The sequence below is a fragment of the Lemur catta genome, chromosome 7 (genome assembly GCF_020740605.2).
Source record: "Lemur catta isolate mLemCat1 chromosome 7, mLemCat1.pri, whole genome shotgun sequence".
Taxonomy (NCBI): Eukaryota; Metazoa; Chordata; class Mammalia; order Primates; family Lemuridae; genus Lemur; species Lemur catta.
The window spans coordinates 82,838,580-82,848,851 of NC_059134.1; the positions used below are offsets into that span (position 1 = coordinate 82,838,580).

At 40.1% G+C, this 10,272-nt stretch overlaps 1 long non-coding RNA gene across 2 annotated transcripts in view; it reads left to right on the forward strand.

The window, feature by feature from the left end:
* LOC123642558 overlaps positions 1 to 10,034 on the forward strand; it is a 28,576-nt gene extending 18,542 nt beyond the window's left edge. The window contains exon 3 of one of the 2 annotated variants that reach the window (XR_006736482.1): positions 10,023 to 10,034. This is a non-coding gene — a long non-coding RNA (uncharacterized LOC123642558). Of the gene's footprint in view, positions 1 to 649; positions 670 to 10,022 lie in introns of those variants that run through there. The other variant, XR_006736481.1, reaches the window with a different exon arrangement.
* The last annotated feature ends 238 nt before the right edge of the window (positions 10,035 to 10,272 follow it).

Genomic DNA, 10,272 nt, shown 5'->3' on the forward strand with positions numbered 1-10,272 from the left:
CCCACAAGTGCCTCCAGAAGGAAATGCAAAGCTGCTGATGCTTCGGTTTTAGCCTCATGAGACCCATTTGGGACTTCAGATCTCCATAACTGTAAGGTAATAAATTTGCGATAATGTGTTGCACCATCAGTAGAAAACAAGTGCATGCCCCACTCCAGCCAGGACCCAGCCCAAACAGGCATCCCTCTTAATCCCTCCCAGTTTCCCACTGGACCCAGAGACAGCCTCACAATCCTTCTCAACCCAGCAGTCCAGAAACCTACTTCCAATTAGTCAGTGCGAAGTAAGTCATTTGCTGTCCTGTGGGGTCCGTACAACAATTTACACTTGACTGTGACCCCGCCTGCATTGCCATATATACAGATATTAATTACGGGGATATTTTTTGATAACTCCTTCAGATCCAGGTTCTTAAAGTAGTTCTGCCACTTAAATTGCTGTGTGTCCTTGTGCAAATCACATACATCTCTGCGCTTTGATGTCTTCAGCTCTAAAATGAGGGTAATAATAATAATATCTACCTCTAGGGTTATTGTGAAGATTAAATGAATTAGACACAAAAGCATTAAAAATAGAGCCTGTCATGTAGTAAGTGCTCAGAAGTTTTAACTATGGTGATGATGATTGTTATTATTATTATTCCCTACAGGGTTTAGCATGAGGCATAAAAGTCCATTTTTGATCACTCTGTCGATAGTGTTGGAAACACACTAGAGGCAGGTTGACAGGAGCCAATTGGGGAAGACTGAATTAGGTTGATGATGGTTGAAATGGAAAGAAACAAACTTGAAAAATATTGCAGAGGTAAAAATCAACAAGGCCTGTTGAATTGCATATGGGGGTGAGGATGTGCCAAGGATGACACAGGCAGAAGCCTCATAATGACATTTTGTAATGACATGTTAATACAATATGAAATAACTCTTTATTTTGTATTTCCACTTCCTTCCCTTCCACTACCTTTTCCTACTGTATACTTCTTTTCCTTCCTTTCAGAATAAAGAAACATCAGAAAAATAAAAAGCAGGACCAAAAAGAAGCACCCAGTATAGCAGCATAAACTATCTGGCAACATAGAGCAAAAACAGGAGACTTTTCTTCTGTTTGAATTTTGGTCTCTTGGTGCCAGCATGTGAAGAAGACATTATAATTAGAATGGGGGGTGCAAGACAAGAGAGGAAGAAAAATAAACAATTAAAATGTCTGAATTGATTTTAAATAAATGGGTAACGTAAGTAAATGGGTTTGGGTTTTTTTTTTTTTTCTTTTAATGCCCTTAATGAGATTGGGCTGGGGTGTGGGCAGCAGGCTGAGAAGAGAGGACCCAGGCCCATAGTGGCTGTTCAGGGTAGAGCACGGGGCAGGGACTGATGCAAAAGAGGAAACATCTGGAGATGGAGTCAGGAGAGATGGTTTCTAGCCCTGGCTTTGCCACCAATGAGCATTTGAGCATGGAAAGCCCCATAACCTCCCTACTCAGCCTACCCTTCCATGAGAGGAGATGGCACGTGTGTTCGTGGACTCCGTAACGTTCTAGGGAATCGGCCCCACCAGCTTGAGGGTGGCCCCAGAAGGGCCTTCTGCCCGTGTCCTCCCAAAGTGACTCCTATTAAAGGCGAAGTGTTTCTGAGCTGGCCTACCAAGAATTGCTGAACACTGAAGTGTTATTTCTGCATGCAACAAAATACCTCTTTTTTTTTTTCCTTCTGCCTAGGTCTATGACTTGGCTGTGCTGAGCAGAAGGGAGGTAGGAAAGGCACACTTTGAAAGTGTAGCAAGCCTTTGAGCAGACTGAATTCAATTTTGGATACAAATGTCAAGGAAAAGCTCCCTTGGCTCCCCGCCCCTTGCTTACCGAGGCATGGTGCGATGCTCCATTGAAAAGCCTGCTGATCTCGCCAGCGCTGGGCTGATAATGATGGGGGGAGCAGAGGGAGGCCCGCTGAGCAGGAGGAGGAATGACCTTCAGGAGAACGCCTGGGAAAGACCCTGCCAGGCCCTCTGTGCAGCCTGGACAGAGGGCAAGAGCCTGAAGGGCTGCTCGAGTCCCAGCTGTGCCCAAACACGCTGCAGGTGTAGCCCCTTCCCTCAGCTTAGGGGTGGTTTTCCTGGTCCATACAATGAAGGAACAGGAATAGATCATCTCTGAAGCTTTTTCTTTCCAATATTTTATGATTCTGGCATTTGGAGCTACAGATGCTGGAGAGGAATGCTGGCAAAGAGTGTATGATAAAAATTGACGCAACTATTGGGATAGGAATTTGGTATTGGCTTTGAAATTTTTTAATGGGCATACCCTTTGGCCGAGAAGTGTCCATTCTTGAAATGTATTCTATTGGAAATACTAGCACAGGTATGCAAATATGGATGTTTATAACTGCCAAACATCAAAAACAATTTATATGCCCATTAGGAAGGAAGTGGTTAAATAAATCTGCCAGGCAACCATTATAAAGAAAATCCCTATGTACTGAAAAGGAAAAATACCTAAAATATAACTTTCATTGAAAAAATTAGATTGTTGAATAAAATATCTAGTGTGATCACATTTTTTCTGAAATAAAATTCAGATATGTGTAATATCATATTTGTCAAATTATATATTTACATGGAGATACACAGAGAACAGGTTGAGAAGATTCCACATCAGACTTCTAAGAGTGGTTTCCCCTAGAGCTGGGTAGCTCAGTAGGGTAGTCTGGAGCCATGTGTAGCTACTGAGTATTCAAAATGGGGCTGGTGAAACCGAGGAACTGGCTTTTTAATTTATTTCATTTTAATTCATATTTAATTTAAAAACTGGTACTTGACTCAGTTATCAGAAACCTTTAAGTATGTTTGCAACAACTTGAGCACGTGTACCTACTTTTTTAATGTTTCGTGAAAGGTAAATACAGATCAAGTGTTTCTGATGAAACTTTAGTATCCAAATTGAGATGTGTTGTAAGTGTAAAATACACACCAGATGTAGAAGACAGTATAAAAAAATGAAAAATCTCAATAATAATTTTATATAATTAATAACTTGATAATGTTGATTACATGTTGAAATAATATTTGGATCCACTGATTTAAATAAAATACATAATTAAAATTAATTGCACCTGTTCTTTTTACTTTTTAATGTAGCTACTAGAAGATTTAAAATTACATATGTGGCTCATGTTATTAATACATTGTTATTGGACAGTGCCACTCGGGAGTAGGGAGGAAGGGGCTAGACTTTAACTTTCTACTTTATATACTTTTGTTTGATTTTGTTATGGTAAGCATGGGTTAATTTCATAATTTACAAAGAACAATAAAGAATTTTAAATTGTTAAAATAAAAAGTTAACTTCTGTGACATATTTTGATATACTAAGAAAATTATTGGAAAAAATATTCCCTCTAATTTATTTCTTTTGTGATGGTGTGTCAGGGTCTCAAATAAATGTTTTGCCATTGGTGTATTATAAAATGGAACTTTCACTGTGGTGTCTCCGTAATTTACCAGCGGTTTCTAATTGCCTGATCCTTTTTTTGATTACTGCGATCCTCAACGAGGATACCTCTGCCTGACAGCCGTCCCAGCTGTGTTGGAAAGGGCTTGTTTCTCAGAGAGTAGGAGTTAAGCCCAGGAGAGTTAGAAGAAGGAAAGAAAAGAAAAGATAAATAACCCTTAAAGAAATCTCCCCTCTTCTCTCTAGTTCCCTCCTTCCCCCGTATCACGATTCCCCAAAGCTTTAGGGATCTATAGTTCTAGGCTGAACTTCCTACCTTACTAAATGACAAGGCCAGGATGTTAACGTTCCCCATACAGACACATCATGTTATACATAAAGATGTCTGTGCTACACATAAACACGTTATGGCTTTAACAATATCACTTTCAAAGGAGCACTAATCCTCTGAAGGCATTGAGTCAGAAAACATTTGCTTCTCAGCGTCTTGTGGCTGAGCTGTGTGTGTGAGAGAGAAGGAGGGAAGGAGGGAGAGAGGGAGGAAGGAAAAGAGGAAGAAAGAGAAAGGTTGCACTTTATAAAACCCTACTTTGCTCAGATAGTTTTTAAAACTGTCCCTTTGGTTTCTTATTTGTTATAGTGTCAATCTCTTACACTATTTACCCTCTGCTTAAAAAGTGGATTATGATCTTTCTATACAAACTTACAGATATACGAATAGCTCAAATCAGCATTTTGGGTATGAAGTGATTGAGCTTGAACGGATGGCACAGGGTGACTCGGGTAGAGAAAAAAATCAGCTGCAGTTCTCATAACGCTCACGAAATAGCTGTGTCGATGCTCCCCCAAACCCTGTACTACCCGTATCATAACTTCCATCTCCCTAGATCATAGTCGCCTGCGTTTATTTGTCTTCCTTGCTAGACTGAGCACTCCGTAAGGCACCTCTAGCCCCAGCACCTAGCACAGGGTCTGGCAAATAGTAGGCTCTTAAAGTTTGTTGATTACTCCGTGAAAGAAAGAATGAAGGCATGAACAGACCTACCCTTCTAGGGTCAGCCGTTATCTAAAACATCAATAAAATTAGAGTTTCATTTCAAAGATGGACTTGTAAAATTTTCCATCTTGTTAGCACTATCATTCATTCAACATATTTATTAAATGCCTATTGGGGGCTCTAAACTGACTAAACAAAGGTTAATTTAAACACATACACACACAGTCCCTGCCCTTGTGGAGTTTGCTATCTGGGGAGAGCAGGAAAGCAGGGGTCAGGCATAAATAAATTAAATTAAAAAATTACAAATTATAACAAGATCTCCCATGATACGATCAGGGAATGGCGCTAGATGATAGAAGGCTACGCCAATTTAGCCAATTTCTCTCTTCTCTGAGGAAGTGACATTTAAGCTGAAGTATAGAGAATGAGGAGTCAGCTATTAAACTATTTATAAAGTAAATGCGGGGAGGGAGGAGTGGCAGCCGTCCACGGCCTTTGTGACTGGGCTGCCGAGATGTGCTATGAAATTCGAACCTGACTTGATTCATTTGGGTTTCAGAGCCCATGCTAATTTGCATGCCTGGCTGGGTGTCACTGTCTGCCGGAACCCATGTGTTCAGAGTTTAAAGAGGCCGACTTCTCTTATGCGCAGGGCGTGTGATTACCAGGGGGTGCTGTGAGAGGGGCCGAGGCAATGGCAGCAGTGGGCTGGGGACTTTCACTTGCTTCTCGGCAAAGCTGTCTCATGTCTCTTCACATGAGCCTCTGTATTTCCCTTCTGCTCTCACTGTTCAATTTCTGCTTTAAATACACATTTTTGTTGACAGTAATTATATGTGGTGGTGGTTCTGGGGATTCACAAGGAAGAGAGCTCTTTCTTTTCACCGTATACTCCTTGTCCTCTCTGGGTATTTTTAACTATCAACTTTCTGTAAGTTACATTATAAAACCAGTAAGTAAAAACAGTAAACTATCTATGCAGTTCTGTTTAACATGCCACCCTGTGACCATTGCTGAGAATTAGTTTTCTTTTCTTTTTCTGATTACTTTTAAAATTTATTTTTAAACTTATTTATTTATTATTGATATATAATAGATGTACATATTTTCAGGGTACATGTGATAATTGAATACATTCATATAATTTGTAAAGGTCAAATCAGTATAATAGGATATCCATCACCTTAAATATTTGTCTTTTCCTCATGCTAGAAACATTTGAATTATTCTCTTCTGGTTATTTTGAAACATACAATAGATTATTGTAAACTGTAGTCACCCTACTGATCTGTTGAACACTAGGACTTATTTCTTCTATCTAGCTGAATATTTGTACCCATTAATCAAAATCTCTTCATCCTCTTTTTCTGATTATTAATGCAATACAGTATAAGCTTAATACAATCAGATTTGGTAAACTAAGGAAACAATAAAATTCACTGTAAACTTAATCACCCGGAGATTGCCACTAATGATATTTTGGTGTATTTCTTTCCCAATGCTTTAAAAAAAAAAAATAGGATCAGATTCTCCATGTTAATTTATAATCTGCTTTTTAATTCAACATATGTAGGCATCTTTCCATGGCAATAAATGCCAAGCTTTTGTTTGGGTGTATCATAACTTATGTTAACCAATTCCCTTTTGATGGACACAGAGGTTGCAATTTTCACCATATAATTAACTTTTAATCTAAATATTTGTGAATTTTATGTGTCTGCCACTATCCAGGGGTTTCACCTGATTCAATATTCAACAAACAACAGTGATTCTTACTTGGTCATCAAAAAATAACTTTCTTTGCAAGTATATAGTCAAATAATTCAAGCAATGTTCTGTTGGGTACAAACCTGGTATGTGAACATCTGAACTGACCAAATCAAGTTCAGGATTGTTTCGTAATTTCACAAAAGAATTTAAATAGCAAATTTCACTGGAGTATCAGCTTCCTGGAAGGTTGGGGGTGAGAGGTGGGGGGCGATGTCTCTGAAATAACTAATGCTTCATTTTAAGACTAGCTCATGTTTGTTGGGGGAGAAGGGTTGTGGCTGGAGTTCGCTACTTTGATCCCAGCTGTTACCATGTGACACAAGTCAGGTAGGGGAGGAGTGTGGAGTAGGAAGCAGAGTTCCAGGCACCCAGGGATCAGAAGTGGGTAGGCTGGGAGGATGCTGGCTGTCAGAAGCCCTCACATGCCAGGGCTTGAAAAAGGGAAACTCAACAGATTACTCCCCAACAAAACAGACAGGCTTGGCCATCTTCCTGCTAGATCAGCCTGTCTTCAAACCTGCAAAAATACACAAAGATCCATTCCACCCTCAAACCTGACATTTCCCTTAGTTACAATCCAATGATTTCCAAAACGACTCTATTTTCTGTTTCTTTTCAGCTGTAGCAACCTGCTCTCCTAAATAGCTTCTTTATCTGGTGGGGTAATTATGGTCTGTGACTAACAGCTGCGGTTCATAAACAAGAGTTTTACCGTTTGGGTCAGTAGTTCTTGGTCTTTTCTGAACGGCAACTCCCCCAGCTGATATCAGCATTAAGAAAGACACCTCTTCTTCAGCACTCCCAGTTGGTACTCACTAGCACAGTTTGCTGTTGGAGACTTCTATTTGGTCATTACAAAAGAGGTCACGCTTTTATTAAGGTTTTGAGCTCAGGCATCTAACACCAAAACATATTTCTGGATGTTGGCATTACTAGTGATTTAAATTTTCCCTTTGAGTTTTTCTCATATTCAAAGGGTCTACAATCAGCATGCATTTCTTTTATATTAAAAAATGCCTTTTCAAAAAGAAATACATAACTATAAAACTTTTAGAAGAAAACACAAGAGAAAATCTGCAGGATCTAGGGTTTGAGGAAGAAAGAGTTCTTAGACACAATACCCAAAAGCACAATCTATAAAAAAATCAGTAAATTAGACTTAATCAAAAACTAAAAAACAATTTTGCTCTGGGAAAGACCTTGTTAAAAGGATGAAAAGATAAGCTACAGACTGAGAGAAAATTCTTGCAAACCACACATTCTGACAAAGGACTTATAAAGAACTCTTAAAATTCAATAGTGAAAACAAACACTCTAATTAGAAAATGGACAAAAGGTGTGAAGAGGTTATGGATGGCAAATAAGCACATGAAAAGATATCCAACATCACTACCTTTAAGGAAATACAAATTAAGATCATGAGGTGACATCACAGCACACCTACTAGAGCAGCTAAATTAAAAAATAGTGGGCTAGGTACAGTGGCTCATGTCTATAATCTCAGCATTTTGGGAGGTTGAAGTGGGAGGATTGCTTGAGGCCAGGGGTGCAAGACCAGCCTGGGTAACATAATAAGACCCTGTCTCTAGAAAAAATAATGTAAAATTAGGCAGGCGTGGTGGTGCATGCCTGTAGTCCCAGCTACTCAGGAGACTGAGGCAGGAAGTTCAGGAGTTTGAGGTTGCAGTGGGATATGATGACGCCACAGCACGCTAGCCTGGGTGACAGAGAGAGCGCCTGTCTCAAAAAAAAACCCAGCAAAAAATAAAATTTTAAAAGAGTAGTGATGGCAGGATGCAGAGAAACTGGATCACTCATACGTTGCTGGTGGAGTGTAAAACAGTACAGCCACTCTGGAAACCAGTATAGCAGTTTTTAAAAAAAAACTTAAACATACTTACCATACAATCCAGCAATTGTTCTCCTGGGAATTTATTCCAGAGAAATAAAAACTTACACCTACAAACAACAACAAAAAACAAAAAAAAACCCTGCACATGAATGCTCATAACACCTTTATTTGTAAAACCCAACTCCAGCAACAACCAAAATATCCTTTAATAGGTAAATTATGACACAAACTGTGGTACATCCATGCCGTAAAATACCATTCAGCAATAAAGACAGCAACCCTATTGACATATGCAACAACATGGATGGACCTGGAGGGGCAAGACGCTGAGTGAAAAAAACAATCTCAAAAGGTCACATACTATATGATTCCATTTATAGAGCAGTCTTGAAATGACAACATCACAGAAATGGACAACAGATGAGCAGCTGTCAAGGGTTAGGGTTGGTAGGGAGAAGGGGGATGGGTGTGATTGCAAAGGGGTAGCATGAAAGAGATCATGTGGTGAGGGAATAAATAGTTCTGTCTCTGCTGCACTGGCGGTTACACAGCCTGCACCTGGGATAGAGGGGCATGGAACTCTGCACACACATTGTACCAATGTCAACTTCCTGGTTTCCATGTGTACTATAGTTATGTAAGATTGTAACCATCGGGGGAAACTAAGAGTACACAGGACCCCTTGGTACTATCTTTGCAACTTCCTGTGAACCTATAATTATTTCAAAATAGAAAAGTGTTTTAAAAAGTCATTCATGCTTATGTAGAAAATGTAGACTATGCAGAAAAATGTAAAGAATGCTACTTTTAAAATTCATAACTGTTTTGGTATTTGTTTTAGAATGCTGGAATTTATTGCTTAATTTTTATTTTTTATTTTTTTCTGAGATAAAATTCAAATAACATAAAACACCATTTTAAGCATTTGTAAGTGTACGATTTAGTGGTGGTTTTGATATATTCATAATGTTGTGCAACCATCACCACTATGAAAATTTTCGTCACCCCAAAAAGAAACCCCACACCCAGTACCGGTCCCTCCTCGCCCTCCCTTCTCCCAAGCCCCTGGCACTAATCTGCTTTCTGTCCCTATGTCTACTCTGGACGTTTCATATAGATGGAGTCGTACAACATATGGCCATCTGTGTCTGCTTCTTTCACTTAGCATGTTGTTTTCAAGGTCATCCATCTGTAGCATGTATCAGCACATCATTACTTTTCATGGTTGAATGATATTCTATTGTGCTTAATTTTTGTTTTGTTTTATTTGAGACAAGGTCTTGCTCTATTGCTTGTGCTAGAGTGCAGTGGTGTCATCATAGCTAACTGTAACCTCAAACTCCTGGGCTCAAGCAATCCCCCTGCCTCAGCCTCCCTAGTAGTTGGAACTACAGGCTCACACCATCACACCCAGCTATTTTTTTATTTTTTTGTAGAGATGGGGCCTTCCTATTGCCCAGGCTGGTCTCCAACTCCTGACCTCAAGCAATCTTCTCTCCTTAGCCTCCCCAAGTGCTAGGATTACAGGAATGAGCCACACCTGGCCCTTAATTTTTTTTTTTTTTTTTTTTTGGAGACAGAGTCTCACTCTGTTGCCCGGGCTAGAGTGCTGTGGCGTCAGCCTAGCTCACAGCAACCTCAAACTCCTGGGCTCAAGCAATCCTCCTGCCTCAGCCTCCTGAGTAGCTGGGACTACAGGCATGCACCACCATGCCTGACTAATTTTTTCTATATATATTTTTAGCTGTCTATATAATTTCTTTCTATTTTTAGTAGAGACGGGGTCTTGCTCTTCCTCAGGCTGGTCTTGAACTCCTGAGCTCAAACGATCCACCTGCCTCGGCCTCCCAGAGTGCTAGGATTACAGGCGTGAGCCACGTTGCCCGGCCCTTAATTTTTGTTTTTAATGGAATTTTCCTTTGTTCTCTTTCTGCACTGTCTCTTTTACATCTGATTAGTCTAGTGAACTCTCTCCAGCCTGAACTAGTGACCTGTGACCTCTCATCATTCACACCAAGGCGGACATGTGGGGGCATTATGGTGGCCCCGAATCACCTGCTGAAATAACGGTGCTTCATTAGGTGAGTAATTAACTGGGATCCACAGGATCTGTACAGGTGAGGGTCTCCGTGTGGCCCACCTGAGATGGCAGCCAGCAGAATGAACGGTTGTGGGGTGGGAGGGAGCAGAGATGAGCGGCCTGTCTGC